Here is a 21,042-nt window from a genome sequence, read left to right as displayed (position 1 = left end):
GGTCAGAGAGAGAGGGAGACACAGAATCTGAAACAGGCCCCAGGCTCTGAGCTGTCAGCACAGAACCCGATGTGGGGCTCGAACCCACGAACCATAAGATCATGACCTAAGCCGAAGCCAGACGCTCAATGGACTGAGCCACCCAGGCACCCCTGACAGCTCACTTTTTATAAAAATATCAGCAACTACATTTTCACCAAGTGAAATCATATTGGTCCCCAGAAAGGGGACTTGGGTACAATTCTTGTTCTCTACAACACCTGTAAAGACTACTGGTTTTGGCCTCATCCCTCCCTCTTGTGCTTCACCTTTTATGGACCCATTTTTTTCTTTGTCTTTCTTCTTAACTAGGGAGAAAGCCAACATCAGAGACCATGTCTTTGTCTCCCGTCTATTCTTTGTGGCACTAGGACTAAGCACAGAAGGCATGCTTCGTGAATCTTTATGCATATAATTGAATGAAAGCCCAAGACTCGGATATGGAAGCACTGAGTCAGCTGGGCTTTCATGGGCTCTGGGAAGTTTCTATGAAGGGTCATCCCAGCCAATCCTTACTTTGCCTGGGCCTGGGTCTGTGGGGTGGGAGAGAAACACAGAACTTCCTGGTATTTCTTCCCCGCCCACCCCTTGCCAGCTTAGATCACCTTATTGTCTCATGACGCTGAGCCTTTGTAAAGGCTGTTCTTTTTGCTAGAAACACCCTTCCCACATATTTTCTTTGCTTGGCCAACACCCATCCATTCTTCAGAACTCAGTTTAGGCATAGCCTCCTTTAAGACACCTTTACATCTCCAGCAGACAAAACTAATCCAGCCTTCTCCTGCAGAAAATACCACCGTGCCTAGTCATTGTCACTCTTCAATTCTTTATCTCTCGGGTAGACAGTGGGTTCCTTGAGGGAAGTGAGTCATGTCTGAATAAATAAGCCAAGTAGTGTCCTCAAATTGAGTGTGATTTCAATCACTGGGCTCCACACGGGTCCTTCAGGAAACCGAAGCCAACTCTTTGAAAGTGCAAGCACCTGGGAGTTCCTTGTCTCTCAAAGCCACGTCAGACCCAAGCAGGGGCGCTCTGGGGAGACTGACTGGGACGGCGACCAGATTTGCCCATCCAGGACATGGGAATGCACTGTTCACACTGTCAGGAACAGTCCTGCCTCTGTCTACCACATATCCGTTGAGTTCTACATGGCACCAACCTGGGTAGGAGTTCAACCAATAACTCTTGACTGAGCAAGCAAAGACAAATTGCTAAAATGTGTGATAAAGAAAACGAATGTCCTACATAGCTTGCTTTCATGAAGCTCTCTTTAGGGTGGTTTGCTTGCTAACATAGCATGGATCTCTCTCTCCTCCAGCTGGGAGTTGAGACCTTCTGAACAAAGTGGGGTGGCCATCTGGACCTTGCAGGAGCTGCCACGTCCCAGGATTTTGTGTGTGTACGTGCAGGGAAGTCGTCTTCCTTCAGTGTAAGCTGTGGGAGCAGTGGTTCTCAAAAGATGATCCATCTGTGATTCACTCTGGCCTCATTGCTGCTACCACTCTCTCTCTCTCTCACATCCTTTTCCCCCACAGTGCTCCCTTGATGGACCAGGCTCGGTCAGATATAGCATGGAGAGGCCACCGTGCCCTGAGGCTCCTCAGGATGGAGACCATTCTTGATCACCTTGGTTCCCCCAGTGCCGACTGGGGTCCTTGGCATATTGCTTTGTGCTCAATGAGCATTTACCAAAATAAATCAAACTGCTTCCCAAATCAAACAATCTAGTTTTCCCTCCCCTACCTCCACCTCCATGTTGCCTAATGAGTGAAAACAATGGCTGACACTTCCTCCACAGATTTTCTGCTTCCCCTTCAAACCAGTTCTTACTGAGATTGGACACAAGTGACACACAGGACGCAAACAAAGCAAATCGAAATTAATGAGAAAACTTAGGAAAAGCCGTTTGGGCTTAATTTGGCCATTCCTTTTATAATTCATTATATTTCATAGCCTGCAAATTAACTATATTTAAGCTTTACAAGCAACATGAAATTACTGATCATATTTCTGCCAGTAATATCTTTCCTGGCCCAGATGTCCCTTCTTCACAGTGCTCTGTGAGGAGCCTATGACCTGCAGGGACCCCACCATCTACAAAAGTTTAAGATCTTCTGTTTCCAGAAGGATTTTGTCATTCCATCCTTTTCTTTTCTTTTTTTAAAAATTTATTTATTTTTGAGAGATAGAGTGAGACAGAGAGTGAGCGGGGAGGGGCAGAGAGAGAAGGAGACACAGACTCTGAGGCAGACTCTAGGCTTTGAGTAAGTGTTCAGCACAGAGCCCGACATGGGGCTTGAACCTACGAACTGTGAGGTCATGACCTGAGCCATGTGATCATGACCTGAGCCGAAGTTGGACACTTAACCGACTGAGCCACCCAGGTGCCCCCCATCCTTTAATTTTCCACATAGACTCGATCTCTCTCTCTCTCTCTCTCAAACACACGCACACACACACACACACACACACACCACAGATGTTTAAAAATATTACTGTAAAATGTTTTTGTGTGGGCACCTGTGTTGAGACATGTGATTAGCGTTTCTAATTTGATTCATGGCTTTTGGAGGTGTTGGAAAGCTTGCAGGCCAAGGACATCCATCTCTCCTTCAAACTGGCTCTGGGATTCTGGCCAACTCAGTGCATAAAATGTCCAGAACTGTAAACCATGTGGTCACCCTGAATGATCTCCACAGAGAGAGCCAGGAGTCTAGGATTCACAGAAACTTTGAAGCCAATGCATGTACTGTTGCTCAAGAGGGCACATGGTGTTGGTAAAGCCCCGGCCCAACACAGACATGCACGGTGTGAACCTCTTCTATTTTCCCTAAAAAGGGCCTTGACGTCTGTCTTCAGTCTGCTGTGGGTCATTTCAGCTGATTCTAGAAGTTCTGATCAATTTAGAGTCTCTTGAACCAAGTCAGAGGCTTTCTTACTCCCCCGCCCCCCACAATGCATCTGATTCTCAGAGGCTTCTGTGGGGCCGTGGCATCATGGGCAGTGGGTCACCTGTTCCTGAGTCGTTCTGTGGCCATGCTGGTGAGCTCCGAGTGTCCACCACTCCGTATCACCCTTGCTCATCCTCCCCTGCACGTGTCAGTAACGTCCCCACTCCTGACACATTCTTTCCGGGTCCTACCCCATCAGCTGCCCTTCTCTCATGAGAAGAGGAAAATTTCTGATCACAGAAGATGTGGGATGTTGGTCTCTGTCCTTCCTCATTTAGATGTAACACGTCCCTGTTTCTACTCTACTGTGCCTATGGGACAAGTTACTGAACAAACTTGCCATCCCTCCCCCCCCGCCCCCACCTTGGGCCTCATCTGGAAAGCAAGGAATAGATCTTGTCCGCTCTCAGAGGGCCCCCCGATTTCCCTGGGGTTTCCCTGGGTTGTGCTCTGTTTCCTGTCCTAGGGTCACCCACATGTTTGTCTCTGACCCTTCCCCACCCACCTGAGTCCTTGCTTTGCCCATTTATCTAGACTCCCATTTCAGGCCTAAGAAGGCCAGCAGTGCTGGTGTTACCCGGTGGCACTTTCTTCCAAATCTTTTTATCTCACTGGGACTTCCGGCTTTTAACAATCTAAGGATTTGATGCTTTTGTTCCCGAGTTCCATTGTGTCAGTCTCCTCTTGAGACATCCATGGCCCACAGGCTTTAGGACACACACACACACACACACACACACACACACACAATTCGCGAATATATCAAAATATTATCCCACTGTGGCTTTATTTGGGGAACAGTAGCCGGAGTGAAAAGAGTCTGTATCTGACAGCTCTCACTGTCTCACTCACATCTCCCAGTTCCCAAGCGGCTGTGAAATCTGCAGACGGAGCCACGTTTGCCAGAGGGTGATGCACCATTCAAACCTGGCACAGTCGAGCTGGAGCTGAAACTGTGGGAAGGGGAGGGAGGGAGGGAGGGAGAGTAAGTCTTCTCCCCTCCACACTCGAGGCTGCACTGCCACACCATCTGGAGCCAGAAGGGGAGAATGGGGCTGAATAAATATAAGGTGTTAACGCACAAAGCGTAAATGCATGAAATTGGCAATGACTAATTCATCATTTCACAAATCTGTCTTTACAAAGAGAAATAAAAATCAAGTCAGTTTGAGCAATATGGAAGGAATGCAGCTCTTCCAAGAATAGCTAATGAAAGGGGGGGGAGGGGAGTGAGGAGCTGATTGGAAAATATGCAAATTTATGGAATTGGCAGATTCAGATGACACTTCGGGGTGATTAGTATGCTGATTGGTGCGCTTTGGGGAGCACTAAGGAAACATCATATTGTTTCTTTTAAAAAAATAATAATGAAGCAGAATAAAAGAGCCCAGTGCTTCCTTACTGGGGGCCAAGTCTGCAATGTCAGCTGTGCCTTTGTGAATGGCGCGGAGTGCTTTGTGTGATCGCTCTCTACATCATGGAGCTGTCTTAGATGCAAGCCTGGCATAAGCTATTTTATTTACTTACTTATTCATTCAGTAACGGTTTGAGAGCAGCTACTCTATGCCCAGCGCTGTGCTGGGTGTTTAGGGCACAGGAAAAATCAGGCACATCCTCTGACCTTGACAACCTCAGGGTCTAGTGAGAGAGAGAGAATGTTAAGTTAGGTCCGATGGAATAAGCCCTACAAGATGCGAATTTCAGCCAAGTGATGCTGTAACACAGCAGAAGGAGAGATGCATTAACACAACAGAATGAGTTGGTGGTGATAGGGGGAAAGGAGGTGGAGAAGCTTCATAAAGAAGGCTGACATTTGAGCTGAATTTGAAGGATGCATAGAATTTTTCCAGATGGAGAAGTAGGCAAAGGGTATTCAAGGCAGAAGTAGCAGCATAAGCAAAGGCATGGAGGCATGAAAGTACTTAACACAGTTTCTGGAATGACAAGATGCCTGGTAAATGGTTCTTCCTGAGTCTGCCCACCTAAGAGTAATTGCCAGATAGACGGGTGAGGCAGGATGATGCTTCAGCTCCTCAAAGCTCAACTGCGATGGTGTGGGTGTGACAGAAATGTCCATGATGGGAACGAAGCTTGGGACCCATTGGTAGATTGATCAAATTTTCCAGCTTTCTTGGCATCTGGCTTCCTGAAGGATAAAGATGACCACCCTAAATTTTAATTTTGCACATCTCCTAAAACTCCACAGACCACCTAGAAGAGAATAAACCCACCCCTGGTCTACAACAAATATAACTTTACAAGTAGGAAGAGAAGACGGCAAACTTCAACTTACAAGTGAATCAAGTATTTGAGTTGACAAGAGCTAGAGCCAAATCCTGACCAGTGCAGGGAGAGCTGTGAGGGCTTTGTGGAAGAACAGAGTATGAAGCAGGGGTCTAGCAGTGACAGAACCCAGAATACATCAACAAGGTTCATCCAGAAGGAGAGACCTTTCTTCGGTTGGGAAGTACTGAGATCAGTTTTAAAATGTGATGGCTGAGCAAAAGGGGAGAATTGGAAGGAGACAGGACCAGAGTGACAGTCAGTCATGGGAACACACTGGTTTTTTTTTTCATCATATTTTTTTTTACCTAGGACTATCTTAGTTTTCATATTGAAAGTCCCAAATCCTGAGACACACCCTCATTCCCAAGCCAACTGGAAAGATTGGTCACCCTATTTTTCTGTACAAGAGAAGGAAGAGGTTCAGAGAAAACTAACTCTCAACAGAGACATGCCATATATTGGGGAAAAAATTGTTTTGTCCTTCACAGTAGAACGGAGAATCTTTGAATCAAGAAACAGAAAAGGTCACCTAAACCCCTCCCCCTACCCCTTTTGCCAGGAAATGGCAACACACTCAAATATGAAAAAAAAAAAAAAAGACTTCAAAAATTTTGTAAGAAAAATGATAGAAAATGGGAATAAAGACATTTCCATGGCAAAAGAACACAGGAGAAATCTCATGAAGTGAGGAAAATCAAAGCATGATGTCCTAAACTAAATGAAAAAAATAATTACATAAATATCTATAAAAGGACACCACAGAACAGAAACATAAAACTCCTAGAAATATGTCAAAAGGAAGCTAACAAATTTCCAAACAAATGAAAAAAAGACAAAATCATTTCATAAATAAAGACGAAATTTTAAAATGCAGGAGGGAGAATAAATATTCTTCAAGTGACACACAGTGTGTCACTTGACACACATTGTCAAGTGACCTAGAGTGTAGAAGTAAGCAAAGCTGGGACTCTAAAACAGAGATACAGATAAAAAGATCAGAGAGGAAGTTATAGATATAGGAGATAGCAAAGAAGATTCAACATACATAGAACTGGAATTCCAGAAGAAAGGAAACAAAACCCTTGGACATAATCAATATTTAAAACTTTAATTCGAGAACACCATACCAAAATGAAAGAACTGCCTCTCCATATTGAAAGGGCATATCATGTATTTGGGGCAAATTGACCAAGGGAGCCTAAACCCAAAACATGCTGATGAAATCATTAGACTAAATATAAGGAAAAAGTATTCTCTGATCTCTAGTCAAAACACAAACAAACAAACAAACAAAACCCTCAGTTTCTTCCCAAAATTAGAAAGTTCAGTTGTCTGCTCAAGAGCAAGAATGCATCTACAAGATATATGAAAAGAAGAGTTGAGGATTTTTTAAAGTTTATTTATTTATTTTGAGAGAGCGAGAGAAAGGGAGAGAGAGGGAGGGAGGGAGGGGCAGACAGAGAGAGAGAGAGAGAGAATCCCACATAGGCTCCACACCCAATGCAGTGCTCAATCTCACAAGCTGTGAGATCAGGACTTGAGCCAGATCAAGAGACAGATGCTTAATCGACTGAGCCACCCAGATGCTCCTAAAGATTTTGAGTACAGCTAAACTACTTCGAGTTTCAAGGCAAGAGAAAAAAATAATTTGAATATGCAAGAACTTGGGGACAACCGTACCCTTGAACTCTTTTTAAGGAATCTACGAAATACCCAACTTTACCCCACCAGCTTTGGCAAATGACTCCTGGAAAGCATTGAATATATTGAACTATAGAACTAACATGAAAAAAGCAGCCTGGAGTAAGGAGAGAGGAATAGCATGCACATGTCAAATACCTTGACATAATAAGAATAACACAACTTTTGGGGCGACTGGGTGGCTCAGTCTGTTAAACGTCAGCTCAGGTCATGATCTCATGGTTTGTGGGTTTGAGCCCCGCGTTAGGCTCTATACTGGCAGCTCAGAGCCTGGAGTCTGCTTCAGATTCTGTGTCTCCTTCTCTCTCTGCCTTCCCCTGCTGAGACTCTCTCTCTCTCTCAAAAATAAATAAACATGGAAAAAAAAAAAAGAATAACACAACTTTTAAAGTGGGAGAAGGTAGAAGTAAGAGGGGAGAATGGGATACATTCATTGTCTGCCTTAAAGGGAATGGATGAAAATCAAAGAACATCACTTCAAGCTGACAAACCAAATAGCAGAAAAGGTTAAGCCAACTTAAAAGTGGAAAGGTCAACAGAAGAAAGATAACTCCATAGACTGAAAGTCAGTGGAGGAGAGAGGAGGGAAGAGGAAGAGACTGCAGTCTAACATATATTGCTCAGAGTAGACAGCCAATAGACATTGTCTAAAGGAAGAAAGATGGCCACAAGCATTATGTAGGATAATAATGTATAGGTAATCACAGAAGCAAACATAGGAATCTTCCTAAAGACTAAAGACATACAAAAATAAAATATAAAAAAGTAGAGACCAAACATGAGAGTTTTAAGGTATTTATCTTGTAACAAAATAAATAAAATAACTAGAACTATGACCAGACATGCAAATTGTATCAACGACCATAAATGCGCTTCACTTGGATATTAAATTTTTCCAGTTTCTGATTTCTCTTTTAAGGGTATAGAACAGGCATTGCCGAGCCTTTGAACTTAAATGAGGTCCTGGGAATTCTTACACTTATGGATGGAGGGGTTGTTAGAATGCTGGGGAGGAAAAGGCATTCTTATGAAGACAAGAAGTGATCTGAATCTGCCTATTGTAACCGTTAGAGCCACAAATTTGTTTTTTAACTTAGCTTATGAAATAAGACACACCAGCTAAAGGGAGACCGGGGTCTATGTTGCATGGTCCCCCCACTTATCAGAAGGCCTCCTGCCAGCATGCTCCAGCCACAGTCAGGCCCGCAAGACTCCACATCACCACCATCATGCACTTGAGCTTAAACACCTTTTGCCCCTGGTGTTTCTTGACTGCTCGATCGTTCCCTTCTGGCACCACCCAACCCTGTGCTTTGGGTGCTTTAACCAAAAGGACTTGGATTAATCTCTACTCTTTTGAGCACAGATATCAAAAACTCAGTTGAAACAGACTTAAACAAAAAAGAGAATGCATTGACTCATTTAACTGAATAAGCCTAGGGATAACTCTGACTTCAGCCATGACCATTTTCTTTTGCAATACTTTCATTCTTAGGCAGGCTCTTCCAAAGCGTAGGTGAGGATGACCTCCAAATTCAGCGCGGGAACAGAGGCCCTCTGTCAGATTTCCTTGGCTTCGTTTGACTCACATGCCCATGAAGACCAATGGTCAAGACTTTGATTAGCCAGGCTGGGTCATGTGTCCAACCCCAACCTTATAGAGGAATAGGTGAAGTCAGCTTCACTTGACCTAAGAGTGAAGAACTGGTGATTCTCAAAAGAAAACCCAGGCTGACGGGAGCAGACAGCCTCGACAGGGCTGGACTGGTACTATGTGCTCAAAACAACTTTGGGGCCTCGAATCTAAGTCTTTAGTTCTGGCTCAGTTGCTTAAAGTCACATGACCTCTGGCAAGTCTCTTAATTTTTCTGAAGCTGAGTTTTTCTTCCCGTATAAGCTTCTCTTACAGTTATTCTAATCGGGTCCGTTGTTCACCCTCAAACACCAAATAGAAGTTCTGCTGTCCTGGCATAACCTCTGCTCAGGAAATGACACTAGCTTAGCTGAGTGGTGTCAATGGAGCAGACACAATCCCCAACCTCCCCCTCTCTGTGGTGTAAACTCAGTCTACACTGGAATCACTCCTCCAAGCCATCTGGAGTCATTTCCATTTTTTATATGACAGGCTGGGGGTAGGGATTCGCCTCAGTTTAGCAAGGTGACAGCATATTTCGCAACATAACAGAACACCTCTCTACAAGCCCACACTGACGGGAAATCCTGGGTTGCCAACAATAAGAGTTAATTAAAAGTTTATCACGTTCAGTCAAGCTGATATCCCTTTGGAGAGAATCACCAAAGGTGTTAATTACTTAAAGTTTGAAGAGCTAGGTTTTAATCATCTGTGCAGCACTAATAACTCAAAAGGCAAAAGTTAACATTCTGGCTTCCCAAATAAGCCCTGGCGAAGGAGCCATGCCTGTGGTCAGGATCTCATGTGAAGAGGGCCTCTGCAGAGCACAGCTTCCACCTACCTGCTAGCCGAGGGAGACACAGCCCTCCTGGGATTGTCCAAGGTGGGGTTCGGCTTCTGAACAGAACCACTGTTCGCATAGAGACCACTGGAGACATGTGCGTAGGCTTTCAACTTTTTCTTCATTAACACTTGAGTCATTTCACAGGATGGATTTCTTAAACTGGATAATGGAACTGTTATGGTTTGAATTGAGTCCTGCTTCAAATGCCTATGTTGAAGTTCTAATCCTCAGTCTCTCAGCATGTAACCTTATTTGAGGATCGAGCTTTTACAGGAATAGTCAGGTTAAAGTCAGATCATGGGGGCGAGCCCTATTCCAATATAACTGGATCCTTATACGAAGGAGAAATTGAGGCACAGTCATACGTACAGAGAGAGCACTATGTGCACACAAAGATGGTCATCTACAAGCCAAGGAGGGAGGACTGGACCAGATCCTTCCCTCACAACCTGCAGAAGGAACTGAACCTACCAAGCCTTTGATCTCAGATTTCTAGGTTCCAGAACTATAAATCTCTGCTGTTCAAGCCACCTGACATTTTGTTACAACAGTTCTAGCAAACTAATACATGGACATATTTACTAATGTGAAAATAAAAACAGTCATTTTTATTCACTGATATTCCTCCAGAAGGAAACATCTAATTGTACTTACCTGAACCACCTAGGTTGGAGGACGAGGGCCCCAACCCCCCAGGATATTTAAACCACAGAAGATCTTCTTGAACTTCTATGAATAAAAAAGGTTGAGAAATTTGTTTTGATCCTATACGGAGATAGGAGAACACACTAGCAGAGAGTGTGGGCAAATGTTACACTTGTCCCCAAATCCATTACCCACGCATCTTCACTGAGGTCGATAGAGATTCTCAAACTGTCTTGCCTAAATGGGTTTCCTCTGGACACCAATGCTGGCACTGAGTTTTGTGTCTGAGTTGTCATAGGAGCCAAGGCAGAGAAGTCATGGGTGTCTGAGCCCTCCGAAACTGGCAGAAGTCTAATGAAAGAGTCTAGTCTTCTTAAAGCCATAGGACGGTGGCTCATGACAATAAGATCTATACAGACACAAGGATGTCTGGCCAATCTGAGTTTTACTGAGAACAGTAGTGATACACACACACACAGAAGCAGATGGAATATAAAACATGCACAAATATACTAGCCATCAAATGATTACCACAGCCTATACGCTGATGTTCCAACCAGTGCTCCATCAACTTGGTGGCACCAACAGACTTGATCTCAGAACTTCGTGCCTGGTTTGAAATGCAGTGGAGGGGGAAATGATGAAGTCTGCATGGATTGGTTTGGATCAGTTTGACTTAAAAAAAATGCATGATCATGGTTAGAGCCTGATAATGTCATTTGTCTGTGGGCTGCTCTATTGCAAAATACTGAGCATACAGAGAGAGGCTGGCAAGGGCAGAAAAATATAACACAAGATAATAAGATTTTTTGAAGTGGCTAACATTAGAAGGATGTGAATAGGCCCTCTAGAACCACCATTATTTTAAGTTTATTTATTTATTTTGAGAGAGAGAGAATGAGTCAGGGAGGGGCAGAGAGAGAGGGGGACAGAGCATCTGAAGCAGGATGACAGCAGAGAACCTGATGTGGGGCTCGACCTCATGAGCTGTGAAATCATGACCTGAGCAGAAGTCCCATGCTTAACTGGGTGAGCCACCCAGGTCCCCTTAGAACCATCATCTTTTTAAAACTCCAGTCCAGCAGTTGCACTTGTGTGGGGTCCTCCCTGCTCCCTACCCTCTTATTCTCCCATGAAATGCCCATTGCCAGAATGTCCCATTCCATCAACTCCTAAAAAAACATAGCTCCCCCTAGGCTTCCCCGAGACCCAGAATAAGGAGCTTCAATAACGTCAGTGCCCGCACCCCATCCCATTGAGAACAAGGTTGTGCAAACAGGTAAACAATTGGAGAAAATGTCAAAAGTTACGTTTCTGGGGCGCCTGGGTGGCTTAGTCGGTTAAGCGTCTGACTTTTGCTTAGGTCATGATCTCGCAGTTCATGGGTTCGAGCCCCGCGTCGGGCTCTGTGCTGACTGCCTGCTCAGAGCCTGGAGCCTATTTCAGAGTCTGTGTCTCCCTCTCTCTCTGATCCTCCCCTGCTCATGCTGTCTCTCTCTCTCTCCTAGAAATAATAACAATATTTAAAAAAAAAAAAGTTACGTTTCTGTCTTCCTTTACTTGCTCTCAATGAGGAACTTGCCCAGATAAATTAAAACCTGCAACCGGAGACTGAGTCCCCTTGCTGGAGTCTGTCAGTCTGACAGCTTCTGTTGCTCGTCAGTCCCCCACATAATGAAGAAGGCTGCGTTTGGGGAAATGAAAGAAACTGCCTTTCCTGGGAAACGAGACTGGGCATGATATGAAAGTTCCTACAAGAAGATCCTCAGAAATGGAGATGAAGGCAAGAAAAATAGGTCTAAATGAATCTAAATATACACCAAATGAACAGAAAAAGAAGACAAAAACCGAGAAGTGAGTCTTCATTTTTAAAACAGATCTGTTAGCACGTGCCCCTCACAGTTCTTTCAGGGAAGGGCTGTTGAGTCATAGACACCGCTAGGTCCCTTCTCGAACAGCAACCCAAGCACATGCCACAGCTCTGCAGGAGCAATTTGCTCCTCATTTTGCAGACAAGGCAATAAGGTGAAGAGACTTGCCCAGAGTCACACAGCTAGAGAGACACAGAGGGCAAGGAATCCCATCACAGACTCTGGTGTCAGATCTTGGCTTTCATGATGTTTCTATCAGCCAGGTATTGGATTAGCTTTCTAAGGCTGCCATATTTACAGAATATAACACACTCAGTATGTCAAACCACAGATATTAATACTTTCCCAGTTCTGGAGGCCAGAAGCCTGAAATCAAAGTGTCAACAGGTCATGCTCCCTCTTCAGCTCTGAGTGGAATCCTTCCTTGCCTCTTCCTAGCTTCGGAGGCTGGCTGGCAATCTTCGGTATGCCTTGGCTGGCAGTGGCATCAGTTTAATCTCAGCTCCGCCATCAAGTGGAAACATTCTCCTGAGACCCCCACATCCTCTTCTTAACAAGACATCAGCCATGTTGGACAGCAGCCTACTCCAGTGTGACTTCCTCTTAACTAATGATATCTACAACGAACCTATTTTCAAATAAAATTCTGAACTACCGGGGTGAGGATTTCAACATATCTTTTGATGAACACAATCCAATCCTTAACAGTTCTCTCTCTCTCTCTCACACACACACACACACACACACAATGGACAGAACTCAACCCAAACAGAATTAAGCAAAAACGAAATTGGTTTACTCATGGGACCAATGAGTCTAGGCTTGAAATCTGGTCAGAGGCACATGGATCTAAGTGTTCAAGTGGTATTGTGAAGACTTGCCTACCCCTCCCTCCCTTTCCTTCTGCTATGTTTCTATGCTGCCTCTCTTCTAGGAAGTTTATCCTGATATGGAAGTCCCCAAGCAATCCCATACTTACATTCTATTACCAAGCTATTTAATTGTTTAAAAAAATTTTAAGTCTATTTATTTATTTTGAGAGAGAGTGCAAGCAGGGCAGGGACAGAGAGAGAAGGAGAGGGAATTTCAAGTAGGCTCAGCATTGTCAGCATGGAGCATGACGTGGAGCTTGATCTCACAAACCATGAGATCATGACTCAAGCTGAAATCAATAGTTGGATGCTTAACCGACTGAGCCACCCAGAGGTCCCTATTACTAAGCCATTTAAAAATGCTTCTCTTTCCAAGTATATTCGGCAGGATCCCAGAATGAAGCCTTACTGGCAGCCTTGGGCATGTGCCCATCGGGAAGAAATCACTGGTACAGCCCAAGGAGGGATGGAATGGATCCCCTAGGAAAATCCTTATTAGTCACAAAGAATAACTTCATAGACACCTTCAGAGTGTGATATGTGTTATGAGTTTATGCACAACATTTCTGGGAACTGAGGGGAGCCAGATTTCTTAGAATTGCTCATCTGAATAGAGCTTCAGCGGATTTTGTGTGTGAGCAATCTCCCAGGCATCAAGGCTGGATCCGTTTACCAAGATCCAGGCAAAGCTTTCTTATTAGTCACCTGTTCCCTTATTTCTATAGCAACTGTGAGATGAGAGGCTTGTTTCTATGTGGACCGTGCTGTTTTTATCTGGTACCACTTTGGAGCTATCCAGCTAGGGTTGAATTTGGGCTGCAACTAAATTCATCAGATGAGTAGGATTCAGGACCAGCACAATCACTGTAGGAAGAAAAAATACCAGTTCACTTCAGTTTCAGTCTCCTAGTGCCCCCCAAGCTAGAGGGAAGAAGACCATATCTCCTCCCTCTGCTCCTCAATTTTCTGAGACTCACAGATAGCTGAGAACTGCAGAAAGTAAGACATTTGGAAAACATCTCTCACCTTAGAAGTATCCCTCAGGAACTCTTGAGAGATAGCTGGGGGCAATGGTTTTGGAGTCAGATGTAACAAAATTAGTGTCTGTTTTATAAGCATTTATGTGTCAAGCACTGTGCTAAGGAATTAGGTATTAGTTATCCAATACTGTATAACAAATTCTCCACAACATAATGGCTTAAAATAACACAATTTATTATCTCAGTTTCGGTGGGTCAGGAACCTGGACATGGTTAAGCAGGGGCCTCTGCTTCCGGTCTCTCACAGGCTGCAATCAAGTTGTTCTCCAGGGCTGTAGACATCTCGAGCCTCAACTAGGAATGGATCTGCCACCAGGCTCACTATCATAGTGGCTGACAGGGCTCAGTCTCTCATGGGTTGTTGGACTGTGGGCCTCAGTTCTTCACTGGCTGTTGACTGGAGGTCACTCTTAGTTCCTTGACATGTGGGTCTCACATGATACTTGCTCCACCAGGTGAAGCATGAAGGAAAAGCTAGGAAGAGGAAGAAGAAAAAGGAGAAGAAGGAGGAGGAAGAGGGAAAAAAAGAGAGCAAATGTGGGCCAGAAGTCACAGTCTTGTGTAACCTTATTTTATAAGTGGCATTCCATCATTTTTGCTATGTTCTATTCATTATCGGCAAGCCCCTGGGTCCATCCCACCAGAGTGTGACTATCAGGAGGTGGGAACAATGGAAGTCATGTCAGAAATGTCTCCCACACCTCCATATATTATAGAGTGTCACTCTCCACAACATTCTCTAGTACCCATGCTCCCACCGTCCACATCCATCTCACTTCCCAGACAAATCCAGGTATAGAAATGAACCTTCTCTGGGCCATGAAAATGAGTCACCTTCATACCAAGACATCATTCAGGAGCTGAAAAGGGACTTGTGTTGTTTCACTGTGAAAGGCCATCCCCAGGGCACTCATGACCTCCTTCCCCCCCTGTTATTCTCTCTTCCAGCTAGAAAGTTGGGGAGGCGATGTTGGCTCAGGGCTGTCTCCTCGCCTTCCTTCACATCTGCCTGACTTCAGAAAGTATTTTTGTCTACTTGCTTGGCTACCTTAGTGGAATTCTGCCTGAAGTTAGGGCAAGTAAATTCAATTCAGGGGAGCTTTAACAAACCCTTTGTCACACCAAAGCCAAGTTCTCTAGCACAGATTTGTCCGTAATGATGTGGCATTTGATATCCATCTCTCTGATTCCCGATTCCCTCTCAGTAAGTGCAAGAGGCGAATGGGTTTACCTACCAAGGGCCACCTGATCTAACCTAGGTTTTCAAAGGACCCCTTTCTCTGTCCTGCTGGAAGTAGACTGTGGGGGCAAGGGTAGAATCAGGGAGTCCCAAGAGGAGGCTTTCGCAATCTTCCAGACAAGTGAGGATGGTAGCTGGTCTGGGCTGGTGAGAAGTGAGAAGCTCTGACAGTAGAGCTAGCAGGGGTGGCTGGCAGATTGGAGGCAGCTTGTGAGAAAGAGGGGGCCCAAGTCTCTGTGACTTTGGCAACTGAAGGAGGGACTCGTCCTCAGCTCAGACTGGGCTGGTTGTGGGTGGTCCCGGTTTGTGGGTTGGGGGTGGAGGGGGGAGGAGAGCAGAAGTTTAGATGTGGACTTGTCAAGCTTGCGATGCCTGTTAGATGCCTGTTAGATGCCTGTTGCGATGCGGGCAGAATAATGGCCCCTGAAGGTGACCACACCCTAATCCCCAGAACCTGTGAATATGTGACCTTATATGGCAAAGTGGAATTAAGGTTGCAGATGGAAATAAATTTACTGTTCGGCAGCCTTTAACACTGGGAGATTATTGGAGATTTGGATGATCCTAATGTCACCATAAGGTTCCTTAAAAGAAAAAGAAGGAACAGAATTAGTGCCACGTGAGGACTCAGCTGGCCACTGCTGCTTTAGGGATGGAGGAAGGGGCCACAAGCCAAGCAAAACAGGAAGCACCTAGAAGCTGGAAAAGGCCAGGGATTCTCCTCCAGATCCTTCAGAGGAACATAAGTCTGCCATCACTTTGATTTTAGCCGAGTGAGATGCACTGTGGACTTCTGACCCCCTACAACGATAAGAATAAATCTGTGCTGTTTTCATCCATCAAGTTTGTGGTCATTTGTTACAGCAGCAATTATAAATTAATACCGACATCCAAGTCGTTGCCTAGAGTTGTTGGATAAATAAATAATGTAAACTAATCATGGGGGAGAAACTGGGGGAGAGACAGAGACAGAGAGAGAAAGAGGGTCAGAGATCGGGCCCTGGCACTTGCAGGCCCTCTTTCAAGAGCTAACTCCTTATTCTTCCCCGATTATGTGAGTAATAAGTCCTTTTTCTGCTCAGCCTAGTTCGAGTCAGTTTTCCTTAACTAGCCACTAAATTAGTCCTGCCCTCACACATAGGTCTGTGATGAGGTTTGAATGGGACGCCATTCAAAGGTGCTTGGCTGATACTCAGAGCTATCCAAACACTGTAGGCAATCGAAGTCTGGTCTCAAATGTTTAGAACTACACCTTCTTCTCTGATTTAAGTTCCATCTCTTCCCTCTTTCCTCTGTTTTCCTTATGACCCGACAGACTGGAGGCTTGGGGGACTCAAGAATGGGGAGAGGCTACAGACCGGTCTTTGGTTCCTTCTCTCCCTGACCTTATAGGACAGAGAGCTATTGCCATCTCTCTGAGAGGTCTCTGTCTGCTCCCTTTTCTTTTCTTTTTTTTTTTAATTTTTTTTAATGTTTTATTTATTTCTAGGAGAGAGAGAGAGACAGCGTGAGCAGGGGAGTGTCAGAGAGAGAGGGAGTCACAGACTGAAACAGGCTCCAGGCTCTGAGCTGGCAGTCAGCACAGAGCCCGATGCAGGGCTCAAACCGACGAACTACGAGATCATGACCTAAGCAAAAGTCGGACGCTTAACCGACTAAGCCATCCAGGCGCCCCTGTCTGCTCCCTTTTCTAAGGTCAAGAAAGAGAAGGAGAGGGAAGAGTGCAAAAGTTTCTGCTCTTGTTCCCCTTGATCTTTTGATCACCACTGCTCCTCTGGTCAACACTGATTGGGCTTTGATGGCCTCTGTGTGGAAGATGCTGGAACACTTCTCCCATGGGCACATTTTTGGTTCCTGGAGGAGGGGCAGCTGAAGCTCCTGCACTCTGGACTCAGATGATGGCTCAAAATGCCAAAGATCTCTTCTGCCTTGCTTTCTTATCTGCTGCTTGGGTAGCCTGGAAGGTGTGGGATAGGCTGGGAATGGTTTTGTGGTGCCGATTCTGTCCTTCTTAGTAATGCCTCAAGGGCAGTCTAACCTTGGACATCTGAGGACCCCATTCACTTGGCTATGGGTAACTGCCTTCCTGGATCCCAAGCTCTGAGATGGCAGGAAACCTTCCCACTTCATTTCTGTGCCAAGGGGGCAAGAAACAGATATTGGTGTGCATTGTTGAATGAATAAATGAGGGTAGTTAGTGGTTTTGCAGTGGAGAGAAATCAAAAGAAAGCAGACCTGGATGGATCCAAGGAAATGGAACTCGTAAGTATCCATCATCTGCCAGAGATGTTGACAAAGGATAGAAAAGCAGGTGCTAACAACACACAACAGAAAGCAGGGATGGGAGAGAAACCACAGCTTCATGTTTACACCCTCACCGAACCCACAACTATTTTAGAAAACATTACATGAGGTGTATTATTTTACTTAATTCTTGCAACTACCCTCTGGGGGCAGGTTATTCACCCATTGTGCTATGTGAAAATGGGCTCAAGAAGCAAAGTGCCTGCCCAAGGTCACACAGATGGTGGCTCTGGTGTTCAAATTCACAGCTGCCCCCAGACCTTCGATGGCTCCAAGATGCTGCCATCAGAAAGAATCAACGAAGTCACTTAACTTACAAAGAAGCTTCATCCTGGCAGCTCTCCTCAGCCCTTCTAGGAAGCCAGACAGGGCCAGGGCAGCTGTGTCAGAAAATCTCTCTGCCTCAGGGTTTGAAGATCTAGGAGTTCTCTGACCTCAAACCTTCAGAGCCTCTGAAATGACTTAAAGAGACAGTTACAAGCCTCTCCGGCAGAGAGAAGATATTTCTTGGGAGCTCTTTTTTTTTCCCTTTTTAATCTTACATCCTAGCTAGCTGTCTCCTAGCCCCCACCACTGCCATTCATTTTTTCCTCTTAAGATGGTCTTAAGAATGGTAGAATGGTTACTGAAGCAAAGTGGTAGGCACAGGGGAATCACTGGTAGTCTTTCTGCTGTTGTGTATGTTTGAGGATTTGCCTAAGCTGAGGGTCTATAGCAAGGTGGGTTTGTGACCTGTGACAGAGAAGGGCATGGGTGTCTCACTCTCATGCAGTGGGAGAGACAGCATTGCCAAAGCCTGTTCAGGTCTGGAATCAGCAAACTATAGCTTGCCTATTGTTTTGCCAAGTTTTATTAGAACACGGCCAACTCTTATTATATGTTCCTGTGGGTTCAAAATGGACTGCAGAGACAATGGAGTAGTTGTGACAGAGGCCAAATGGCCCATAAATCCTAAGATATTTACTATCTGGTCCTTTAAAAGAATGTTTGCCAACTCCTGGTTTAGATCAGTGTTGATGATGATGGAGAAGGAGGAGGAGGAGAAGGAGGAGAGGAAGAAGAAGAGGGGGAGGAGGAGAAAGGGAAGACGATGAATACGATGACGGTGATTGTGGTGATGATGACATTGATGGTCACAATCATAGTAATGTGGACAAGGGTGATGGAGGTGATGATGGTGATGATGATGATGATGATGATGATGATGAAGGAGGTGGAGGAGGAGAAGAAGGAGGAGAGGAAGAAGAAGAAGAGGGGGAGGAGGGGAAAGGGAAGATGATGTATATGATGTTGACTGTGATGATGATGACATTGATGGTGACAATGATAGTAATGCCAACGAGTGTGGTGAAGGTGATGATGGTGATGTTGATGGTGATGATGATGGTAATGATGATGATGGTGATGTTGATGGTGATGATGGTGGTGATGGAGGTGACGATGATGATGGTAATGTTGATGGTCATGATGGTGGTGGTGGGGGGGTGATGGTGATTATGATGTAACTGACTTTCTTCAAGGCAGGCCAAAGAACATGTGAGTGCTCTCTTGGATTAGATGTCGTCCCGGCAGCAGAGAAGGCCAGCTGGGAGTTGCCTAACATTCCGCTGTACGAGATGAGGCAGCTAGCACTGAATGAGAGATGGTCCAGAAACGAAGGCCTGAAGCAATAAGCCGCCAGCCAAAAGAGAGCCATCGCTATTATAGGAGTTACAGCCAGCAGAGTTCTCGCCCGGGAGCCTCCTGAGAACCACAGAGGCACCCTCATAGAAAAAGTAGGCTTGAACCCCCACCCCCAGCCACAGAATGGAAAGCCACTTGTCAGGTAGAAACAATTGCTTCTCCTTTCCTCTCCCTGCTCCCACCCCTGCTGGGACATGAAAGGGTGGCTGGTGAGTGGCAAGGGCGAGCAGCCACTGTTAGTTCCAGCATTGAGCTTGCAGCCTGGGACTCACACAGCCTGAGTCTATCTCTAATACCCCAGAGAAGCACAGGGGCTGCCCCACTAATGCAGGAGACAAAAATAAAGGTGCTTTTGGACCACCTCCCGGGAGTCATTCTTGTTCAATGGAGTGGCTCCAGCAGCAGCAACCAATCAATAACAATGACGTCCTATGGACACCCACAACCTCTCCCCACTTTGTGACCCCTGGCCCTTAGGAAAAAGTCCATGACCTTCAAGATGACTGTCCTCTGACCCCACTTGGCTCAGCCTTCCTGTGGCCCACCTCGCCTGTGCTGTGGGCTGAGCTCCAGTCCTGCAAATGCTGGGCACCTGGGCTCTCCCAGGACCAGGTCCTTTCTCTGGCAAATGCCTCCCTCTCCTTCCCTGGTGGCCTCCTCCTTGGCTATGAGGTCTCACTGAGCGCCCAGTATGAGGTCGCCACCCTCCCCATCTCGCTGACCCTCTTGCACGGCTCTTATCACCACCCAATAATGTCATCGTTGTGCAGTGCTCGCCATCGGCCTGCCTCTGCCCCTGCCCTCTTCCCGCTGCACTCCCTGCATGTAGCTCAGGGCCCGGCACGCAGCTGTGCTCTCTACATGCAACCTCCCCTTTTCACAGTACAGGTGCACATTTTTCTAAGATGGCAGAGGCTAAAACAAACCCTGTGTCCAAACTGGATTCGTCGCACAGCCGCCTTTCTTGGGTGGATGTTCCAGGAAGCGTTCTGAAATCCTAACCAGGGGGCAAGGGCCCGGGGCGTCCAGAGCTCAGGAGGTCACAGGGCAAGGTCCAGGAGAGACGACATGGTGGCAGGTGGAGAGACATGGAGTCGCTGGAGGAAGGTGGGCTCCAGGTCCAGGGCTCTTTCTGAATCGACCCCAGGGTTCTTTCCAGAACAGTCTCTACCTCAACCCCCTCTGTCCAACGACACAGTCTCTGCCATCACCAAGGGTGACTGCCTGCCAGCCTCTGCTCCAACTCAGGCTCAGAAAGAATTCTGCCTGCCAATACAGAATATTAGCACACTGGGTCTGTGATGCATGACAAGGGCCCAGAATAGCATCCGGGCCCCCTGCTTTCCTCCCTGGAAAGCCCTAAGGTTCCACTTCATTATTTTGGTGTCCTTGCCCACTGTCTGCCCTGCTTTCTACTCCCTTTCTCCACCTTGCACCCTGGCCAACTCTCAGCGGGAAAGCTGTGAACTCAATTCTTAATTAAGTTCCCTTGCCGCCAAAAATAAATAGACACACACACATGCACATGCGCATTCGCACGCACACGCGCGCGTGCGCGCGCGCACACACACACACACACACACACACACACAGAGGCTCCCTGGTCTTTTTCCCATGCATCTGATGAAGCTGGATTGGAAGAGAGAATCAGGGCAGTTTGTGATAATGGCAGACTACTCGGGCTCATGCCAACCTCTGTTGCTTTCCTGCTTTGTGTCCCTGGGCAAGTCCCTTCATCTCCCAGAGCCTCTGTTTCCTCATCCATAGGGAGGAAGTTTCTACCCACGCGGCACGGCATTACGTAGACATCCAACTAAATGGTAAAGGTCCAGCGAGGTGGCCCTGTTGACCGCCACTTTACAAGGGAGAAAACTTGACTTGGAGCAATGCGGTGACTCACCCCCAGGCACACGGTGTGTTGGGGACTCCAGCC

Source organism: Crocuta crocuta, unplaced genomic scaffold, assembly GCF_008692635.1.
Source record: "Crocuta crocuta isolate KB4526 unplaced genomic scaffold, BGI_CrCroc_1.0 scaffold131, whole genome shotgun sequence".
NCBI classification, from domain to species: Eukaryota; Metazoa; Chordata; class Mammalia; order Carnivora; family Hyaenidae; genus Crocuta; species Crocuta crocuta.
Note: the sequence above shows the minus strand (reverse complement) of the source record.